The sequence below is a fragment of the Nyctibius grandis genome, chromosome 2 (genome assembly GCF_013368605.1).
Source record: "Nyctibius grandis isolate bNycGra1 chromosome 2, bNycGra1.pri, whole genome shotgun sequence".
NCBI classification, from domain to species: Eukaryota; Metazoa; Chordata; class Aves; order Nyctibiiformes; family Nyctibiidae; genus Nyctibius; species Nyctibius grandis.
This window is the reverse complement of record NC_090659.1, coordinates 82,353,230-82,376,225: the sequence shown is the minus strand read 5'-3', so window position 1 is coordinate 82,376,225 and position 22,996 is coordinate 82,353,230.

Sequence of the window (22,996 nt, the reverse complement as noted above, 5' to 3'; positions counted from 1 at the left end):
AGCTAAAGTGAGGAAAAGGACTGGGAAAGATACATGAACCCAAGACACTGATCTTGTTTGGTGTTATATGTTGCAGTATTACTCATCTGCTTTGCCTATTTAATTTGCGTGAGCAGGCAGGGGAATCAAATATCCTGGAGAAAAGGATTCAGAAGGCTGATCATCCTGCAAAATTTTCAGTGGGAGTTGTGTAAATTCATCTCCTGGGATTACTGAGCATTTTACATGGCATATTTCAGTTCCCTACCTAATTAACATACAGAACAGAGCTGAGAGACAGTACAAAGAGATGATGTGTGCAGTGATTTAAATGAAACTACTAAATCTCATTTTAAGCTCACTGGACTTGAAAGTGCCTCATCCACTTCTTTTTTTAATGTCCTGAGCACATAGTGTATGATTAAAAAAAACCCATACTGATTGCTTTGATCGGGTAACAAATATTGGAAACAGGTTTATACTTGAGTTGAACTACAGTGTTTCTCTGCCCTCACAAATTCATAAGGACAAGTTACTGGTGTAATCTAAGATGTGCATGTGTCTTAAGTAATTTGTCCTTTTATTCAAACAAAGCAAAATAATTGTCATAAAATACATGGATTTTGTTTGAGTTGGAAAAAAACAATGATGCCTTTGGGGCAATGAAGATTGTAGGCAGCTTACCATCATGCTCTTTTATTATTTATTTCTCACCTTCCATGTACCTTTGCTAAATTTACTCAAACATTTGTAAATCCAAATACTAATCCTAGACTAATTTTTATAATATAGAGACCATATATAGATTCATCTACGGAGTTTCTGTAATTTAGAAATAACTCCAAATACAGTTACCCTAAATTCATGCTGAGGAGTGAAAGCTCACCCTCAGAGTCTATGTAAGAAATTATTTCATGCCAGCCATCGATACCAGTGGCAAGAACCGTTCAGCCAGCTAGACAATAATGTTTTGAACAAACATAATGGATGAAGAAACATGAAAAAAATACTGAGCAATACAAAGACTACCTTGCTAGAGCATCCTAACCCTACAAATACTCATGCTTGCCTTCAGGTGGTCACAACTTTTATGATCACCAGTGCCATTCATTTTTTGTCACTGATGCTATGTATTTTGAAATGACATCATTGAGGATAGCCTCACCTGACAGCTCTGCCATGAGCTGCCAGATGGCAGACTGACTCAAGGATAACAAAACAGTAAGTACTTATTTATATGTTATTCTTAGTAGGACACTCACACAGAACTTGCACTTAAGCTCATGGCTCCCCATGTCTGTGAAGAAAAATGGGTTCTTCATATATTCTGATAGTCTGATATTCTGATATATTCCAATTCTGTTGAAGTATGTAAGGCTGCTCACCTAGAACTGCTTTCTCTAATCTTTTTCTTCCCTTTGGTTCCTTGGAATTTTATGATGTGTTTACTCAGAATTAAGGAATATTATAAAAACTTGGCAAGATTATGTGCTAGTGATGGTAATATTCCTTTTGGAAAATGCTGCATTTACTTCTAATTACATTAGGGGTTATTGCAATTCTGGGTTTGGATATTTATATAATGAAGTAGTATGGTGCTTTAATTTGTCTTTATAGCATTAACATGATTAAATTCACTTACATGCAAATAAATTAATTATTCCATAAATAGATTATGTTTAAAACATTAAAATGTTATTGTATGCAATTAGATACTTCAAGTATGATTAACAGTATTTCAAAGTATTTTAAATTAGCTGTTTATTTCTTGTGAAAATTAAACACCACTGTGGCATTAGGAGTGATGGTAAAGCTTCAGCTACATGTATATAAGCAGCTGTACACTGACTATTGTGTAATGCTAGAGGTCTTCAGTTGTGATCAGTATAATGAAGTCCTATTGAAGGCCAATCATCAGCAGTGCACACCAAGGATTGATATTAGGGCAAATACTGTTGAACATCATCATTAATGACCCAGAGAATGGAATAGCATGCACCCTCAGCAAGTTTGCAGATGATATTAAACCAGGATGAGTTGCTGATACACTCGATGTATGTGCTGCCATTCAGAGGGACAGGCTGGAGACTTGGCAGACAGGAATATAATGAAGTTCAGCAAAATGAAATGCACATTTCCCCAGGGAAATTCCTGTGGAGAAATAACCTCATGTACCAGTAAATGCTTCTTGCTGGCTATCTAGAAAGCAGGTTTGTAGAAAAGGAGCTGGGGACACTGGCAGACACCAAGTTGAACAGGAGATGGCAGTGTGCCCTTGCTGCATAGAAGGCTAAGGGTATCCCGGGCTGCATTAGGAAAAGTATTGCCAGCAGGTCAAGGGAGGTGATCGTTCCCCTCATTGTGGATGAGGCCACAACTAAAATGTTGCATTTAGCTCTGGGCACCCCAGTACAAGAGCCCTCTGGACTTACTGGAGTGAGTCCAGCAAAGGCTCTCTAAGGTGTTTAAGTCATTGGAGCATCTCTCACATAAGGAGAGCAAAAGAAAAAGAAAGAAAAAAGAGAAATACTACTAAAAGTCTATGAAAGCAACTATAATGTGTAAGGTGTTCAAACTTAAGACCTCTTGAAAATACAAACCATTTAATATAATCTTTTCCCATATTATCCTCTTATCCTTTATCCCTTACCCTTCTATCCCTCTTATCCTTTTCTATATTATCCTTTAAATGTAGTCAAAAATGTAAGACAGCAAGTAACTAGCATAAATTGAATCTGCCTTATAATAGATACTTGTAAAATTTGGGGAATCTCCAGACCTGAAGGTAATCAACATAGCTTACATTTTCCCATTACCACAATGACAGAAAAGAGCAGTTGCAGGGAAAGTAACTGCAGAGTAACAGTGTTGCAATTTCCTTTTTCAGGGAGGTAAATTCAATATCTTGCTCAGTTTCTTTTGTCCTGGTCTCTCTAAGCTTTTAATATGCATGCAAATGAATCATGAGTATGTGATTATGAACATTTGGAGTTACCTGCATAGACACTTTTAAAATACAGGAGGGATATTTTTTTGTTTACACATTACATGACCTGTGTAAAGGAAGATGCTGGCTGTAGAGACTGCAGGCACATGAGACAGAGATAGATACGCTGTGGGAATAGGACACAAAAGGATCAGTATCAAATGTTAACACTGGAGGTAAAGGTGAAGTGTAAGCTGAAAATCTTATTTATGAATGTTCAAACAGATGTGTTTATACTTTGGATTCATTTTCATCATGAAATACATCTTCAGAGGGTGTTTCCAGTTGAGGAACACTTCTGTAGCATCAAAACCATCAGATATGAGGACTGTATTGTGAACTAAATCATTATAATGAGAGGAACAGTAGATCAAATTTCAACAAAATGTTATATATCCTGAAGCAGTCTTAGCAACTCAGAAATTGTGTCACTCTCCAGAACCCTTTGAGACATAACAGGAAAGTAAGAGGGACCTTAGGTCCCAGGAAAGCGTACTGCTACTGGCAGAATCATAGCAAAGATGATGAGAGATGAACACACATCTCTGGGACTTTACTGAAGGAGCAAACATGCCAAAGAAGGTGAAAGTACAGCACTGAAGAGCAGGCCTTGTACATGCCTTGCAAGAAGTTTTCAGGAAATGTACATCACTAAGATGATGCAGGAGATGAGCCTGTCCAGAGGAAATCCTCTTTCTCAGTAAGGCTCTACCTAAAAGTTGTATCTATGCACATTAGTGAGTTTTAGCCTCATGCTGTTCAGTTCCAAAGGCAGACAAGCAAACAGAATCCTCAGCATGGTAGCCACTATGGATGGAATTAACTCTGTCAAGTGTTTGCCAAGCAGTAGTGAATCTAATAAAAGTCAGAATCTTCCAAAAGTGAAAAATTATTGCTAGAAGACTCTGGCATAAATATCAACTGGTAAGCAGGAACATTTTCTTCTGGATAAAAATTATATGCCTTTCATTGCACTGCAAAAGAGATCCTCTGTTCTTGTCAGATATTAGGGAAAGTTGAAGTTAGTATAGCAAAAATGTATTTAGCTCTACAGCTCCTACAAAGGAGTCTTTTAGGAAAGTTTGTGCCAGCTTAAGGCAAACATATGAAAATATGGTTTTGTGTTAATTGTGTGGAAAAATTATTTCTAACCTTCAAAAATACTACATTTTGAGTTGCTCCAGAGAATTTTTTCAGCTAAGTAGTACCTCATTCAAACCTCCTCATGGCATTGATTTGGAATATTAAATATAATATAAAACAAAATATAAAATCAACAGGACATCCAGGAGGCAGAGCTAACCGTTAAAATAAGTTTTTTGGTGCTTATTAAGATGGTTGAAATATTGGAAGTCAATAGAATGAAGACTATTGATATATAAATCTAATATACAATGTCTTTGTACTAGGGAATGCACATGTCTTGGTTGGCATAGTAGTACAGTTTCAAAATGCTCCGAGATGGAAATTTATACTTTTCTGTTTCTCCCCTACAGTTACAGACATTGGATATGCTTCAGCTCAGTATAGCCAGTAGTTTGTAGACATAGACATGAATTAAAGGCATGCTTTTATAATTTAGGCAGAATTTTAGGAAGATGGCAAAATAGACTGGCATAAGTTTCACTGGATTTCCACTTGCTGGTTACTTTACCTGAGGCATAATATTAATAACATCTCTGAGTGAGGAAAGCTGTTTAGAAGCAAGCTAAAGTAAAAACAAAAATGGGGGGGGGGGGGGGGGGGGGGAGTCGAAGAAAAAAAAATTTAGTCCCATGCAGTTCATACTGTTAGAGAAAAAGAAAATTCAAATAAAAAAAAAAAAAAAGAAAATAGAAAAAAGTGTGCTTTAGTCTAAGGCTGCCCATAGGGTAAAACACTTTTTCTCAGGTCTCCTGTGCAAGAGTAGAAAATTTTAAAAGCACAGTTCTCTTGCACAATGAGAGGTAGATTGATAAGAAAAATATTTAACAGACCCAGGACATCCAGTCTCTCTACATATATAATTAACTGTTTGAGGATGGAACAAGAAGAGAAAAAGGATAACCAATAACATACACGATCAGATTCCTTGGAGTGGTGGATTGGAGCAAAAAATTAAGATAATCCTCATACTGTGCTCACAGAGGGTACAAATGTTTACACAGATTCTAAGAGAGAGTAAAACCCTCCAGAGTGAAGTATGACTAGCAGACCAGTCTGGAGTAAATTTTAGGTGATATATTGATCTAGATTACAGTGATTAGAGATTTTCTCTAGGTCCTATCTCTGTACCACCTGCTTGAAAAGTCATTTTCATAGTAAACTGCAGTTTAATCCAGTATTCTGTGCATATTGATTTTCCCTCAATATTTGATCCACAGTGTGTATGATCCATTGTCTTTTTTGTCTTCACCAGAGATCAGAAAAATCATGCTTTGAGCTCTAGAGGTATCCAGTGCATTCCCCAATGTGCTGATCAAGAAAATAATCATGAGCAATCAGAGAAACACTAAATGAATATGTTTGTATACAGCAGGTTAATTATGTGTGTCCTAGTAAGTGTATTTTAGTAAGCTAGTTCAAGAAGATTAGACTGACAATAATAGCATAAAAAGGAGTAGTGGGAAATAGAAGCTGAAAAATCCAGGAAACTTTCCAAATTAGGATATGTCCAGAGAATTTTTCTCCCAATAAAAGTTGTGGAAATACCAAAGCTTGAGTCTCATAAAACATTTTAGTGACTCAGATATATACTATACTAAACAATTGTCAATTCAGAATTACAGGAACAAGCTAGTTTTCAGGAACATGTCTTTCTGGGTCTTGGTTCATTTTTAAACTCATTATTAAGTTAAATGAAAGGAAGAGCTAGTATTCAACCATTAAGAAAATGTTATTAAGTTATGGGTGCTCAATAGTCTACAAAACATAACTGCATTTAGAAATTATGGTCTTCTCTCACCCAGTTTACAACTCAGTCCGCATCCAAGCTTTCACACGGTTCATTCAGAGTCAGGAATTAAGTCCATTCTCAGCCAACCCAGCAGGAAAAAATTAATACCTGGGACCTACTTGTAGTATGTTGGTCAGGGTTTCAAGATGCATTTAACTTAGGTTTGTTTTATTAGTATATGTAACAGTCTTCATAGAGATCACTAAATCTATATAGAATTTACTGTTTACAGGATTACTAGGAGGAATAAACAACTCAAAAAGGGAATTAAAATAATCTGCAGTGAAAAGATAAAAGACAGATATTATCCAGAGTACTTAGAATACTCTCTTCAATTCTGGGGTCCTCAGTACAGGAGAGCCACGGACATACTGCAGAGAATCCAAAGATGACGAAAGGACTGAAATACCTCTCCTATGAGGAAAGGCAGAGAGAGCTGGAACTGCTTATCCTAGAGAAGGGGTTCATCTCAGAAGGATCTTATCCATGTATATAAATACCTGAAGGGAGGGTGTAAAGATGGCGCCAGGCTCTTTCCAGTGGGTTCCAGTGACAGGGCAAGAGGCAATGGGCACAAATTGAAACACAAGAACTTCCTTCTGAACACCGGGAAACACTTTTTTACTATGAAGGTGACTAAGCACTGGCACAGGTTGCCCAGCAAGGTTGTGGAGTCTCCATCCTTGGAGATATTCACAAGCCACCTGGGCACGGTCCTGGGCAACTGGCTTTAGGTGACACTACTTAAGCAGGGTGGTTGGACCAGATGATGTCCAGGGGTCTGTTCCAACCTCAAACATTCTGTGATTCTATGATTCCATGAGTCTATGATCAGGACAGATGTATCTCAGAAGTTCACCAAGTAAAATTTAAAGGAAGAAATAAAGAAAATAAAGTCAATGGTGAAAAGATTATCCACAGACATTTATGGAAAGAGGATGGAAAGAGAAATGGACCAGAGTTTGTAGAGGGAAAGATACGGATCAGGAATGCTAAAGGTGTTGCCAACACACTAAATACATATTTTGCTTCTGTTTTCAATAAGGATGATGATGCACATGACACCAATGGAAAAGTAATTTAAAGACAGTGAAAAAAGGGTATTAGAATATCATACATGAGCTGTGAGTAAACTTTGGGTTGCTTCCAATGATTATATTCAATGTCTGAAAAAATCTACATTCAGACTACTAAAAGAAGTAACATATCAAATAACACATTAACAGACCCCACCAACATAGTAGGAGAATAGAAAAAAAAAATTACTCAGAAAAAAAAAAAAGCTGAATGAGACAAGTATAAGTCTGTTACTGTGTTCTAAGGATCGTGAAATTTTTTTTGACAGAGTTTGTATCAAAGACACCAGTATTCTCAGAGACGGAAGGAAATGGACAATAATATGAAACACAAATGAGTTCATCAAAGATATATCACATTAGATTTATTAAATATCTTTCTTGATAAGATAATTTCTGAGATAAGGTTAATACAAAAGACTTGAGATCTAAACAGTATACTACTATTTAAAAAAATATTATTCAAGTTGGAGATCTTCCATGGGTTAATAAAAGAATTATAAGATAGATAAAGAAACTTTTTGGTGGGTATTAAATGTAGATTACTGAAATGAAAGGGACATTGCAGTGTTCTTCAAGTTCAGTCTTGCAATAAATATTTAATATTTTCATAATTGACTATGTTTCCAGGAATAGGTCATGAAATCCATGTAAAACACAAGGTTGAAGAGTTTGACCAATACTGTGGAGAGCAGATCATGACTCTGGAATAAACAAATAAAGCTGAAAATTGATATAACAAAAATTGTGACATAATTTGAAGTATATAAGATTGATGTAAACTAGGGGCTTATTTTCTAGAGGCCATGACAGAAGAAGAGAAACTGTGATGACAACAAGCTGTCCATGTACTGCAGTTTTCTTAGTGACATTCTAGATTTCAAATAAAAAAAAAAAAAAAGAAAAGAAAAAGCATGGAAATCTTATTAATATCTTTTCAGAAGGCATGGTTAGTCTATGTGTAGTTGCATCCAGTTCTGGTTACCTGAGCTCGGGAAGCACAAGTTTGAACTGGAAGAAGGGAAGATGAATGGAGAATCTATTTTACAATACATGAGCAAAAAAATCTGTGGTTAGCTTAGTCTAGCAAAATAGATGTTGAGAAACATGATTCATCTCAGTGGAAAATACAAGGGAAGGAGATCTATTTAAGTACAGAATCTGTAGACTTACATTGCTCATAAACAAATTACTACAAATTTTTACAAAAACACTTCTGACTGTAAAATGACTAAAATTACTCAGTGACCCTTCAGCCAGGATAATTAGAAGGAAGGAACTCATTGTTTCACATGTCCTTAGATATACTTCCTGTAAATGCTTTTATTTGTTATTTATATTGCACTTAATATTTAATACTTTGTGGATTCTTCTGGTTGCCAAACAGGATTAAGAGGTTTTCTACTCCTTACGTCTCAGTGAATAACCTGGCTTCTCTTTTACTGCACTTTCATAATGAACTGCTACCTTGGGCCAGTACTTGATATGATGTCATCTATTGTAGTTCTAGGATCATACATTCATGCGGCATGTTTACCAGGGATGTAGTCTGTGTCAGTTGTATCGTTCCCAAGAGTGACTGATACGTCCAAAAGAGCTAAGCGCTGGAGGACCTTGCATCTACATTGGTGGTGGGATGCCCTAGATGTGCCCCAGAAGTGACTTTAATCATCATCCCACCAGGAGAGAAATCACTTGAGTGTACCACTGCTCTGCTTAAACACCTACTGTATATCTACAGACAACAGGTTCAAGGCACATTTACATCTGAAAACAACCTAACAGAGGTGTACCTATTGAGGATGGAAATAACAGAGACTGTCTGTAGCTAGGAATTAATGAAGGCAAAATGTACTGATGTTATTTAGCATTACTACAAGCATGTTTGCACACATTTTGTAGGTAGGCTGGAGCTTGCCTGACTGATACTCAGTGTTCTGAAAAGCTGTTAGAGCTGAAAAAGTACGTTGAAACCAGGCACAAAATAAGTGACTGGAAAAATAAACTAGATATCCTGTAACTGATAATTTTCAGCACAAATTTTAGCAGTTATCATGGTTTAGCCTGACTAGCTTCAAAGATTTTTAAGACCCAATATGTGATTTATAGAAAGCTTATACTCATGTTAAGACACTTTAGGCAAAAGTGTAATTGCATTTAAGAAGAAGGAAGTTTGTTTCCTTAACTGAAACCTAAATGAAAAGGACAATTATTTTTTTGTGTTAATTGTGTATAAGAAAGTATCAAAGATTTCTGGGAAGAGAAAGGAAACCTATAATACAGCTTCAGGGGATAAGAACAGTCCATACATGGCCAAAATATCTGAGAAGGAGAACACAGTTAATGAACAGTAAAAGCATACTGTGGCAAATTATTATGCAATTTTGATGACAGGTACATTGAGTATCTAGTAACTTTTGGGTTTAGTGTCAGCAGAAGATTCTCCATATCTTTGAAATAGGGGCAGTTTTTAAGCTGTCCGGACATAGTTTTAGATGGACAATACCTTTTGCGTTTGTCTAGACACTGAAAGTTTGGTGTCAATAAATCACGCAGTCTGTGTTTTCTCTTAATAATGTACTCAGTGATGTACATGTGTTTTGGGGTTTATACAATGTATGTTCTATAAATATTTCTAATTAAATGTCTACTTTATTGATGTCTGTAGTTACTGAATATCATAAGCCATGCAGTCTTTTCTGGTCCTGTGACTCTGTTAGTCAGAAAAAATTGTATTAGTTATGGAGTGAAGGGGTTTATTTCTAGACTTAGAATTTAGTGATCCGTATTTAGTGTGAAGTATCTATTAGGGAAAGTGAAATCTGGTGATGTTTTGTTTAAAAGAAAGAGAAATATAAGTCTTTCTATTCAAATAATGAAGCCCTCAGCAGTCAATGTGTTAAACACAAGTGAAACTTTAAATACATTCATAATTACTGTGAAATTACATCATTAAGGAAAAGCATCTGTTTAAGTATTTGGCTGAATTGTGGCCACCTTGGTCATAAAGGGAATGTTGACAATGTCTGATCTGCAGATTAAAGGTGAAAAAGTCTTTTCTGTATTACATCAAATGACAACAATTCTCTGTCATTCCCATGCAAAAGGGCAAAACTGCAAATTTATTCCCGTCTAGACAGAAGAAATAATGGTTTTTATCTAAATTGTCTTGGGCCACTGCTGGGACATTCAATGAAAAGCTCTACTACTAATGAATAAAAAGACAATTTTTTTACAATTAATGAGTCATAGATATTTTAAGCACTGCAATTCGAGGACAGAAAGCTATTAGATTTAGAGGAAGAATGGAAGAAAATAATGAGATCAGAAGGGTGAGCTATTTTGGTACCTGAGAAAGGTTGTTATTCTAATTCAATATTTATCATGCATTAGCAACTTTAAAATGAGGAATCTAAAGAAAAGATGCTTGGATCTTGGATACCATCTGGAAAGTTCAGCTGAAGAGAATCATGCATAAGGAAAGTAATAACATTAGTAACTGAAAATATGTCTGTAAAACACATTTTTTATTCAAAACAAAACAAAAAAAAAACAGATGGTAGAATTGGGAAGGGAAGATTAGACATTAACATATTAATGGCCAGATCCTGCAGTGACTGAAATAAACAGCACTTTGCCATTGATTTTAATGAGAGTAGAATAAAGTATGTCATCAGAAGTGGTGAGAAAAGTTGTAAACATAAAAGACCACATTCTCCAATTGATGCAGTTTTCTGCTTTATAAACACAAATTGGACTTCAAGGGGCTAAACATAACCACTGGCCAAGTCCTCTAGTCAGGGAAAGAGTTCTCTGGGAAAAAGTTAACAAAAGTAGCTTCATTCCTTTGGATTTAAACGAGATTTATGAGGGCAAGATGTGACAGAGACAGATCCTCATTTGTACTGGTTCAGTCATTGACATAAACTAGGGCAGCATTGTACTTTGATCTTCAACAAATCTAGGTGGCTCAAATCAAGAAGGAAAATCTAGCTCCCCTGTGATCCTGTGCTCTCTCTACAAAGTTCAGTTTGTTTTTGAACAAGGTAGGGTATCTGCAACTAAGACATAATTACTGCTAAATTACAGATTTCCATTGGGTTACACAGTTACATGCATCATTCTCTATTCTGCATTTGCAAAGAATCCTCTGCTAGGACATTATGGAGAGGTAGGTGTCACAGAACACCACCTCGAGATCCTGATGCCAACTCATCATGGAGGAGTGTTTAGGTAAAAGTGAGACTTAACAGAGTTCAATGGCAAGGTTCACTCTATTACTTACTACATGGAGGAAACATGCAGAGGGAAAATTAGGTTAGAATTACAGCTGATTCTCTATATCACTTAGCTAAGACTTCGAAGCTTCATCATGCTTGTTCCCACTTCACTTACCTTCTGTCTGAGCATCTGGTGTTAGTTCACTCCAAAGTTTGAACCCTAGGTTTCCCGAAGCAGACTCTCAGGCGTCGAATTTTATAAAATAAATAATTTAATAGAGTGGTACAGCAGCATAGTCATCTCATGTCTCTGGAGAAGGGCCAAAGGGGCAAACAAAGAAATCCCTGGGCAATTATACCTTTGCAGACTATTCACCCGCCCCTCAAGCGATGGTTCAATCCAGTAATATTTGGGTCTGGGGTCTTCTTTTTTCTCATTGGATTCCTTCACTGTCTTCAGACAGGCCGTTATCTTATCTAGTTGCAGTTGCTGTTGATGGTTTGTAGCCTTGAAGCCTCTGTATCTTCTGATTTATGCTGTTTCTGGAGGCCCTGTTTTGACTAAGTAGGTACACATTCAGTAAACCTAAGTGCAAATTTACTGCCTGGGGCCTAAGGCCTCAGCAAATCTAGCTACTCAGGCTAAGTAAGTAAAGCTAAGCAAACAGCATACTAAATCACACATTATAACTCCAAGTGATTCATTCTATAAAACTTACTTATTTAAGCTAAGCAACTAATATCTCTTAACTTTGAGAGGCGTCCCTGCTGAAGGGGAGAGTTGCCTCACGTTCACTCCAGTTGCTGCCCAAGGAGAATTCAAATTGGGCTCATCCGCGATCTGTTGTTGGTAAAAGATCTCATTGCTTCCAGGAGCAGCCTTGAGAGGTGGCCTAGCTCAAAGGGAGATCATCGCCATACAGACACACTGCCTAGCAGGGCAAGTTCAAAGAAGGCTCACTTAGGCTGTTATATTTATGGGATAAAGTGGTTGGCTTGTAGTCAAATTGCATACAATGTGAAAGGTATGCACAAGACTTCTCATATCCACAACTTCTTGGTGTTCAGTGTGTTACTCTGCTTCTTTGTGGGTTTCCTAGATAAGTTCTTGGCCCAGCTATGGCTCAGACCTTTATCTTCTTTGGAACCTATACCAAACTGCTGCTGATTTGGTTAAGAAGGGTCGAGTGCATCCATCACAGTAGGTTCTTCTAAGGTCTCAAAGGCATAAGCTTGTGTTTAAGCACCTAAAAAGGTATAATTTAACCCACAAAAGGCATGAGGAAGAGTTTATCTAATATAAACCCCTTTCTATAAAGCAAACATATTATTGCAACTGGAGATGCATTTTCATATTAAATTGATTTATTTTATCTCTAAGGGTTATTACACTGTGTAAGTGAAGACTGAGGGATGAAACGTTAAAGAAAATATGATTGCGTAACAGAACTTTGTCATTATTTCAAAAGGAATGCAGCTACATGCATGTTATTTACTAGTTCTTGGATTTAATTAAAAACAAATAAAAAGGCGAATATAAATGGAACTGGGAATACTATGCTAATTTACGTTAGTGTTTAATTTCCTGAAATAGAATAATTAAAGTAAACACTAATTGCTAAAACTATTTTTCATTGTTAAAGTGCAAAATGTACATATTTCTCAAGCAGCCTTATATTTTTACAAGAGCTCTCTCTTGTGGCTATAACAATTTCTGCATTGTAACTAGTTCAAATGTTTTGAGGACCTTTTTAAAAATAATTTTATACTGCAATTTAAGGTAATAGGAAAAGCAATAACCTAACTCTGTCCAGCCATACGGCAGATGATGATAATATAACTATAAATCTGAATAAATCATCTAAAAATCTGTTTATTCACCAAGTCATAAAGACTGTTGAAAATAGATTCCTATATTTGAATCTAACAGGAAAGCTTAAAATGATAGCCAGCCTAGAAAAGACTGCAAGAACCAAATACAATCAGAACACTATGCTGTAAAAGCAAAGATAAGATAATCAAAATAAAGTTAACATATGGGCAGAAGGGCTGGTCTGTAGCCGCACAATGCTGGAGAACTCTTTAAAAATGGTGAAGAACAGTGACAAAGATGCAATTGCTTCTGCTTCTTTTGTGCAGTGATATACCTCTGTTTATCCACTGTATCTCTCCATAACAAGAATATTCTTGTAGCAGGTGAGAAATTCTCAGAAAGGGGTTTGACCCAAGATGTCTGGTGGCTTCTCTGATGTTGTTTTTGGTAGTGGTCATGCTATAGAAGGTACTCATTAAAGTGAACTGTGCTGAGGACCTGGTCCACACCATCTTCTGACTGCATTCATGCCTGACTCAAACCTTCTGCCTGCACTGGGGTGACAACTGCCTCGTTCCTATAAAAGGGGTCTTCTGGGAATCCCTTACTGGCCTGGGTGTCTGGACTATCTCTTTTTCCCAGTTGGAATGGAGGGATTTTCAATAGTAAAGTCTGCTCATCAGGAGAAAGTAAGAGCAAAAAAGCTTTGGAAAATGGTGCCATAAAGGAACTGTGATTGCTATCAAGGATTAGACACCTCATCTTTAATGCAGAACTTGGACATATGAATAATGGGAACTAAAGCTCTTTAACAGGAAGAAAATAGCAGCCTGGAGTCTAGTGCTAATGGGAGTTATGCTCACCAGCGTTTGGCAAGTAGATTAATTACTCTTTTCTAACCTGCTCTCATCAAATTGTGATGAAATCTCTTCAGGCAGGCTATAGTATTTTTGGTTGACACAGCTTTTGTCTTTCACAGAGCCATGTAGTGATATGTACTTGCACAAATAATAAACGATAAATCCAGCTCTGTCTTCCCTAGCTCACTGATACGTTACAAGGTTTCACTGACTCATTTATTAGTGTTTTAGCAGTACTTTGAGATCCTCAGATGGAAGATGCTGTATCAAAACAGGTTATTGTCTCATGAAAGGTATCTGAAGAAATTAAGTTAAAATTATCTGCAAAACCTTTCATGATTTTAGTGTGCTTATAAATTTTCATATAGCTAATACAGATTTTCCTGAAAAGGGCAACAATTGACACTAGAAACCAAAAAAACATTCTTTCAAATTAGTCAAGCTCTTTTCAAAGTACACCAATCTGTAATCTGGGTAGCATTAGAAGTACATGATAAATGAAAATCTTCCATCTCAGAAGCTAAAGCTATGTCGGTAGTAGTAAATTAAACAGAACTCAGAAACGTTCCTGGGCAAGGAGTTAAATGGAATGACCCATATCTATTAGTAAATGCTTTTAGCCACAGAAAGAGAGTGACTGCATGAAAACTGCCAGCTGGCATTTAGACACAGTATTTGTGTCCTATATATTTGACTATATAAAATATACCCATGAATCCGTTAAGATCTTGCTTGTTCACCCAGGTCAAATTGTTCCAGAGAAGGGTCTAAAAGCTTAAAAATACAGACAATCACATTTCAGTCCTGAGAGTATTGTCTGCCTGGCTCTGTTTGAGTTACTAACACAGATGAAGTCTACAAAGTGATTGTACATGGCTACAAAATGATTGTGCATGATGCGAAAGCTGAGGTCAGCAAAGAGCGTTGAAGGAATTTATTATGTGATTTAAATATCTCTTCTAACCACTAAAGCTTTATCAAACTAGTTTGAAAATACATGTCTTTACACTCTTGGCTTAAAATAATTCCTTTATCAAAGTTGGAGAGAAAAAGACAAATGGAGTTAAACCCAGCTACTCTTGAGTTTCCAAATATGGATAAAATTATATGCAAAATAAAATAATCTCAAAATATGTTGTGATATGGCAATAAATAACACCAAATTGTCAATAGCTTTATTAAAATGAGTAGTTTGACTTCAGAGACTATATGTCTACGGATTTACAACGTTACAAAAGTAAAACTGACAAGCCTCAGTCCCAAGGCTATGCAAACTCAGTATGAAGCCTATGGCCTGACACTACCAATGGCATGACTGTATTTACTGAGCTACAGGACAACGCTCTCAGATCCCACCCTCTGGCCCTGATCTATCATTCTTTTACTGTACCTGTATGGGAAACCTGCTTGGTGTGGGGAAATAGTTTGTGTGATGTCCCAGTCTCTGCAAGATGGCAACAAGTACCTCCAGGCTCCTCTGCTGGCACTGACAGCTTTTTACTGACTTTCTCTGTTTCCATAGGTGCTTCTGATTCAGTCTAAAACTGGACCACAAACCAGGGAATAAGAACTGGGAATGAGCATTGCCTGTGGTGGAGCCATGACGTACATTTTGAAGCTACATCCTTAGTAAAAAACAGAGCAAAAGAGTGCCAGGCCTCAGCAACGGAGGTGGCATAATTGCCATTTTTCAGTAGGGTCATGTCATGAAAGAACAATAATCAATTGTCAGTGTTGTCTATGAGATTGCACTGGAGTTTCATTTTAGAATATATGCCACACCTTTTTAAAAATTCTTAGCACTTGAGTGAATTGTCTGGTTGGTGATAAGAGTTGTACTCAATACCCTCTTTGCCTCCATCATTACTGGTAAGATCTGATCTCAGGAACTGCAGGCAACTGAGACCAGTAGGAAAGTCTGGAGGAAGGCAGACTTACTTTTGATGGAGAAGGATCAAGTTGGGAAATATTTAAACAAACTGGACATCCACAAGTCCATGCTGCCTGGTGAGATGCATCCATGAGTGCTGAAAGTGCAGTATTGTGAAACACATGACAAGATTTTAAGTCATGTCAATGGTGGTCAGCAGTAGTCCTGCCTGCTTTTCACATTTTAGGCAGACGTTCTGAAGTTCAGAAATTAACTGCCTATCCAGAGATGCTGTATCCTGCTTCTTGCTCTCTCTGATCTGTGAATATTTGATTGCTGCATGAGACAGTGTGGGTGAGAGCCTTTTCATCTGACTTTTGATGCCTGTACACAGATGTGAGTCTTAGCCACCCTGTACCTCCTTTTTCTCTGGGATGAAAAACAGTCACTTCCAGAGTATGATTCATTTGCCCAGACACAAATGTTTATTTTAGAATGAGATGACTCATGTTCAGTGGTATCTATTACTCTTCCACGACAGTGAGGAAAGTTGGCAGTCGCTGGATTAGATTAGTTCAGATACCCTGAATGTTGAAATTTAATCTATATTTATGCTTCCCTCAGCAGGATTACCTATTCCAAGAAATGCTGAAGCATTTACGTAACACACTGAAAGCATGTGGACAATCTTGTATGGTCTTCCAAGTCTTCTGAGAAGGTAAGAAACTGTGGTAGAAACACAGGTAATAGGCAGCCTTGAATAGCCTTTAAGCAGTGTCTTAAACTTCCTCAGTGCACACAGAGACTGAAACCCCCTCAGAAGCTTTCAGTAATAATTGCAGAAAGCACAGATTGCAGTAAAAATTGCAGAAATTGTACACTCATCTCAAAAGAAATGTAATTTCCATAATTTTTGAATACTGATCAAAAAATCTTTGATTACTGAATTTATGGACCAACACATCCACAGCTTTGCTGTTAATTGTAATATTATTAAAATTCTCAGCATACAACTAGGAACATAAATGCTTCTTTCTCAACATAATTGCACATAGTATTTAATTCCTCAACAATACTAGAGAAATTTTTGTCCATGTTCAAATCTGACCTTGTAGTTCTATAGTAGGTTTTCAGCACTATCTAAATAGAAATTTAATTAGCTTCTTCCAACGTGGTCTTGATACGTTATAAATTAGTTAAAGTGACTTATTTACACTCCTCTCTATTTAAAAATAAATTAGTTTTATCAAGAAGAAAAATAAATAATTAAAGCTGATGAAACATAGCTGCCATCAGCTAATAACTCTGGTTTTTTACCATCCATCTGCAACTTTATTGTGCGATTCTGCATATCAAATGTACTAAAAATATTTCTGAGAAATATGGAAAATCTTTTAAAAGAAAGAGGTCACTTAAGGTTAAAAAAAAATAGGTCATATATAAATATAGAGTATTTCCTGTATGCGAGATTCCACTATTTCTCTTGGCAACCTGTTCCAGCGTAAATTGTTGACATGGTGAAGACTATTTTTCTCATGTTCAGACCTATTTCCCCTGAACAACTTTCGTCCATTGCCTCTTGCCCTGTCACTGTTCATCCTTGAGAAAAGAGCACCTCCATTTTTTTCTATAACTACCTTTTAAATATTGGAAGACTCTGATTAAATCCCCCAGAGCCTTCTACTTTAACCTTTTCTAAGCCAAAGAAGCCCAAATCCTTCAACTTTTCTTCAAATGCCAAGTTTTTCAGACCTCTAATCGCCATGGTGACCCCCCTCGTGGACCATCTTCATTTCTTTGCTGTGTCTCTTGAACTGTGTGAAACAAAAACTAGACATAGTATTCCAGGCATGGCCTAACAAATTCTGAGGTAGATCCCTTGGTTTGCTGGATATATGTAAGGCTACTATTGCCTTAGACAATATTTCTAGGGCCCATGCACACCAAAGGAGGTGTAAGGCTTTTACTACCATATACAGTATTTCCAGGCATATGCACACAAAGCAATGCGGGGCTGGAATTGCTTTATGTGGCATTTCTGTCCTCAGTACACACTGAGGACAGAGCTGGCACAAAGAGGGAGAAGACATGGGTCCAGCAACGCTCCTCTCCTAGTTGGCTCATCCAGTCCAGATAGTGCTTCCATGACTCAGCAATAAAAAGGACAGTCTGATCAGGGAATTCAAAATTCTCTGAGCCCATTAGCTGGTCCAAGTTGCTCTTCTGGAGAAGAAACTATGCCTGCTTCCTGCCTGCTTGCCTGGTAGACATGGTCGTGTAAGTCTTTGCATGTGCCAGCTATTATGTTTAGCCCAGTATTGGTGAATTACTGTTGTTTTGACCTGGATAATTGTACTACTGATCTGCATTTGTTAATGTACTATTATTTAGAGATATATTGTTTATCCTTGAAGCTGTTGGTCTGTGTCCGTTGACATATCCCGAGCCTATAACTCATTGGGGCAGCCCTAAGTCCTTAAACTATATGCTTACTGATGCTGCTGAGGACACATGGGGGTGCACTGTTGACTCATATTCTACTTGCTGTCCACCAGGATCCTGAGGTCTTTTTTGGAAGAGCTACACCCTAGCCAATTGGACCCCAGCCTGTATTGCTGTTTGGGATTATTCCATCCTAGGTGCAGGACATTACATTTATATTTTTTGGACTTCATGCCTTTCTTGTTGACTCAGTCTTCTAGTTTGTTGAGGTATCTCTGTACGGTAGCTCTTCCTTCTGATATATCTTCTTCTCTTTTCGGTTTAGTGTTATCCATAAACTTGGTGAGGATTCATTCAAACTTGTTGCCCAGATAATTTCAAAAACATGGAAACTTACTATCAACCCCTAAGGAACTCCACTTGTGGCCAGTTGTCACGTCAACTTTGAACCATTAACCATGTCCCTTTAAGCTTGGTTTGAGCTTCGTAGTTCATCCAGCTCTTCACTCATATCGTGGTACATCTCTCCAGTCCTATTTTACCAGCTTGTCAACAAAGATTGTGTGGGACACTTTGTTAAATAAACAATTATTCAGTCAGAATTTTTTTTTCTTCCTAGAAGGCATTCTGTCATTTACTTTGTCATTCCTTACTCAGAGGGATACTTGAGGACTGACCTTACCCATGACAGCTGAGACATAGAAGACACTGGATACCTCAGCCTTTTCTGTGTCATTAGCAACGATCTTGCCAGCCCTGTTCAGCGGAGTACCTGCTTCTTCCAAATACTTCCATTTAATCTCTAAGTATGAAAAATAACAAATAAAAATGCAGTAATGAATGAAATGTACAGACTGTTGGCACATCTAGTTTAGGTATTCATGTGTGGGTTTTTTCCCCTTCATGTGCAAAATGAAGTGTAGCAGTTTTCTATCTTCATAGCACCAGCTGTTCGTAATTCCATAGTTTAAAAATCATAAATTTCATTTTATTTTCAGCATTAGTCATGTAATGTGGTCATAGAACAGTAGATGAAGACAAGGTAAATCAAAGAGTTGTATTGCTAGATCAGAGTATTTTTTCTCAAATGCAATTGTATATATTGTTTTATTGAAATCTTCTGCTTTAACAGCCATGTAACTAGATTAGCCTCCATCTCATAAGAAAAACAAACAAACAAAACAGAACAACGACCAAAAAAAACAAAGAACAAAACCCCCTTACATTCTTCTGAATATTTAACAGAATTTAAAAGTAACATGTCTGATTTAAGACAGTCAAAAGACATAACACCTTCAGTAGCCAAAGATATCTTTTCCTTTTAATTCTTATGACTTTAAACCAGGAACATTAACTTTCTAAATTAACAATATAATTGCAACTTAACACGTCAAACTGTAACAACAGTCTGCTCTATTATTACGGAAATGGGCTATAGAATCTGGTAAAAAAAAAGGAAAGGTTTGTGAGCCTGTTGGATTGCTGTGAATGAAAATTCAGGAAATATTTTATTGTTATTAAAGTTACTTCACAGTCTGAACAGTAGATGTTTTCAGGGCTAAATAATGGATTAGGTCCTATTCATTTTTTCAGTCTTCCTAACATTGAACTACCTTTTAAAAGTTGTTTCTTATTGCTACAATGGTGAAAAAAAATCATAACAGGTTAAGCTATTAAAAATTATTAGCTATTTCTTCCATGTTACATAGCTGAAAAAAAGTTTTAATGAACTCTTATGGTTTTAGTAACTAACATCTTGAAAGATAAAACATTATCAGAAGTCAAATCCAGTCAAGCTGTACATACTGCAATGAAAATTTTCATTTTCCAGTTTCGTAGCCCATCTCCTTCTTACACTGTCTTCCTGTCACATTGTCTTCCCATTTTTTCCCACTAAATATTCAGCAGATTTTTTTTTGGTTTCTTATCCATTGTGTTCTTGATATCACATAACTTTTGAAACAGCCAGCCAGCTTATACATCTTGCCTGTTCACAGAGCAGCCTGTGGTGATAGGTATCATCTGTCATCCTTTAATACAGAAATATTAGTAGTCTTTAAAATACATAGGAAGCAAATAAAGTTTCTATTCTTCATCAATGGCAGATGTGGTACTAATTTTGTCAGTGCACAACAGAGCATAAGAACGATAAAAATTGAAAAAAAAAAGTCAGATGTTTCGAGGAAGGACGGTAGAAAAGAGAAAGTCAGCAGTAAGAAATGGAAGAACAAAAAGAAAATTTATTTTAGAGTAAGAAACAACATGAAAACAAACACACACAGAAGACTTTGAAGAATATGCAAAATGAAAGGATAGCTTCAAGAATTCACTTTGGGAGTTATCATTTTGAACTGCGGCAAGCTGAGTGGATTTATAGAATAGAATAGAATATTTCAAGTTGGAAAGACCCTACAATGATCATCTAGTCCAACTGCCTGACCAATTCAGGCCTGTACAAAAGTTAAAGCATGTTATTAAGGGCATTGTCCAAATGCCTCCTAAAAACTGACAGGTTTGGGGCATCCACCACCTCTCTTGGAAGCCTGTTCCAGTGTTTGCACACCCTCTCGGTAAAGAAATGCTTCCTAACTTCCAGCCTAATCCTCCCCTAATGCAGCTTTGAACCATTCCCACATGTCCTATCACTGGATACAAGGGAGAAGAGATCAGCATCTCCCTCTCCACTTCCCCTCCTCAGGAAGCTGTAGAGAGCAATGAGGTCGCCCCTCAGCCTCCTTTTCACCAAAATAGACAAACCCAAAGTCCTTAGCTGCTCCTCATAGGACATTCCTTCCAGCCCTTTCCCCAGCTTTGCTACCCTCCTCTGGACGCATTCAAGGACCTTCACATTGTTAAACTGTGGGGGCCCAGAACTGCACACGGTACTTGAGCTGAGGCTGAACCAACACTGAATACAGCAGGATAATCACCTCTTTGGACCAGCTGGTTATGCTGTGTTTGATGCACCCCAGGATGCGGATTGCCTTCTTGGCTGCCAGGGCACACTGCTGACTCGTATTGAGCCTGCTATCAACCAGCACACCCATTTATTCTTGAACAGCATCTGTTCCGTGAGCAGGTACTCCTTAAACACAGTCTCATGGACTAGCAGACAGCAAATGTTATAATGTGGGGGTTTTTTTAACTGGAGATGTGCTAAGCTACTTCATATACTGCCAGATGGACATACGTGTATATAGCCATATGTCTCCAAATGATCTGACCTGATGTTGTATGTATTTTAAAAGGTGCATTTCTTTACAAAGGAAAACAGAAAATAATTAGACTTTATTTGGAAATGTCTTCTTCCCAAATGGCATGACAGAAACAGAAATCTTGTTACAAAATCATTACTTAGGTTTTATTTTGTCCCACAGATGTTTTTTGGAAAGAGGACTAAGAACTTATGCTATGAAAACCACTGCAAGTACTTTCTTTGAACGAACAGGACACTAACATGTAGCAGTACTGTTTTCTTCGAGTGTTTGGTTGAACATCCACCAGATGTCAGCACATACTTGCAGAATCTTCTCTATTGTATCAGAGAGATGTTTTAACACAAATCTGGGCCTTCTGATATATAATACAAAAGTGCAAAGTTGCGTGCCACTGATGGTGCTACCAAAAAGTGCAAAATAGTGCAAAGAAAATCCTTATACTTTATAAATGACTGTTGCATTTAAGAGGGTCAGTTTTGCAGAAACTAAACCCCCTTGTGTTCCAGCTTGCCCTCAGATATCAGAGGGGCTGGGGGCAGCTGAGCTTAGCTTCTGAGTGATGCCCAGTTTGACACTTCAAATTTTGGCTGAGATAGGCCAAAGTCAGCACTATACATCTGGCTGTGTTCAACAGCTAGTATGTTGAACTAACACAGGTCCGGGTTCACAAATAGTGCAGGGCCTAGTCACGGTTGATCAACTAACATGGTTACAGATTCACAAATAGTATGGATACTATAAGTCTGGGCGCATCCACTGAAATAAAATCCTCGCAACCAGATCCACAGTTAAGGTAATTTATTTAAGCAACTGATACAGGTTCTTTTAGATTGCCGGTGATGAATACACTATCTGCAGAGCACGCTTAGGTACCTACGAACATACATATGTTGCAAGATGACTATATAGCCCTACTAATATGATTACAAATACAAGCTTGATTTCTAAGTTTCCCAGGGAATCAGCTGGTATAACCAAGTGCACGAGTCTTACCCAAAGGTGTCCCTGTGGGTGGGGAAGAGAGCTTCAGCCCGTTGACTGATCCCAGAAGTCTGCAGTGATGTCTCCCTGACTTCTTAGTGGGATATTATCTTTTATTTGACAGTAGCTATGTGATTTATCAGCTACAAGGTACCATCTAGTTCCCGTACCTGCCTTGTTTACACAGAGCCTAGCCACAGTTATCTTCACACCATTCCACCCTCCGTTCTCTTAGGTTTAGCACACCAAGCTCCCTTGGCACGTGAACATCTAATGAAGGCCAGGTTGCCTGGGGAGCCTTTACAGAACAGATTCCTTACATGTTAACCGCGTCCCACTCTAGATGCTTTCTTAGTTCTATAGGATGTGGATAAAACTTTACTTTCAATACGTATGCCTCCAATAATTAGTTTCAATAAGTTGCCCCCAGCAGTTACTCTACAATGAGAAACAAAAAAATATAATTTTGATGCTGTATTGTTCTATGTCTAGCACTTATTTGGCTACCAGCTAGTTACAACTGCTCTGAGGTTTTATTTGTGAAAACAGAAAATACAGGGCAGAGAACTGCACTGTAGACTGTGACCATTCAGATTCTTAAATATGAAAGATGAGG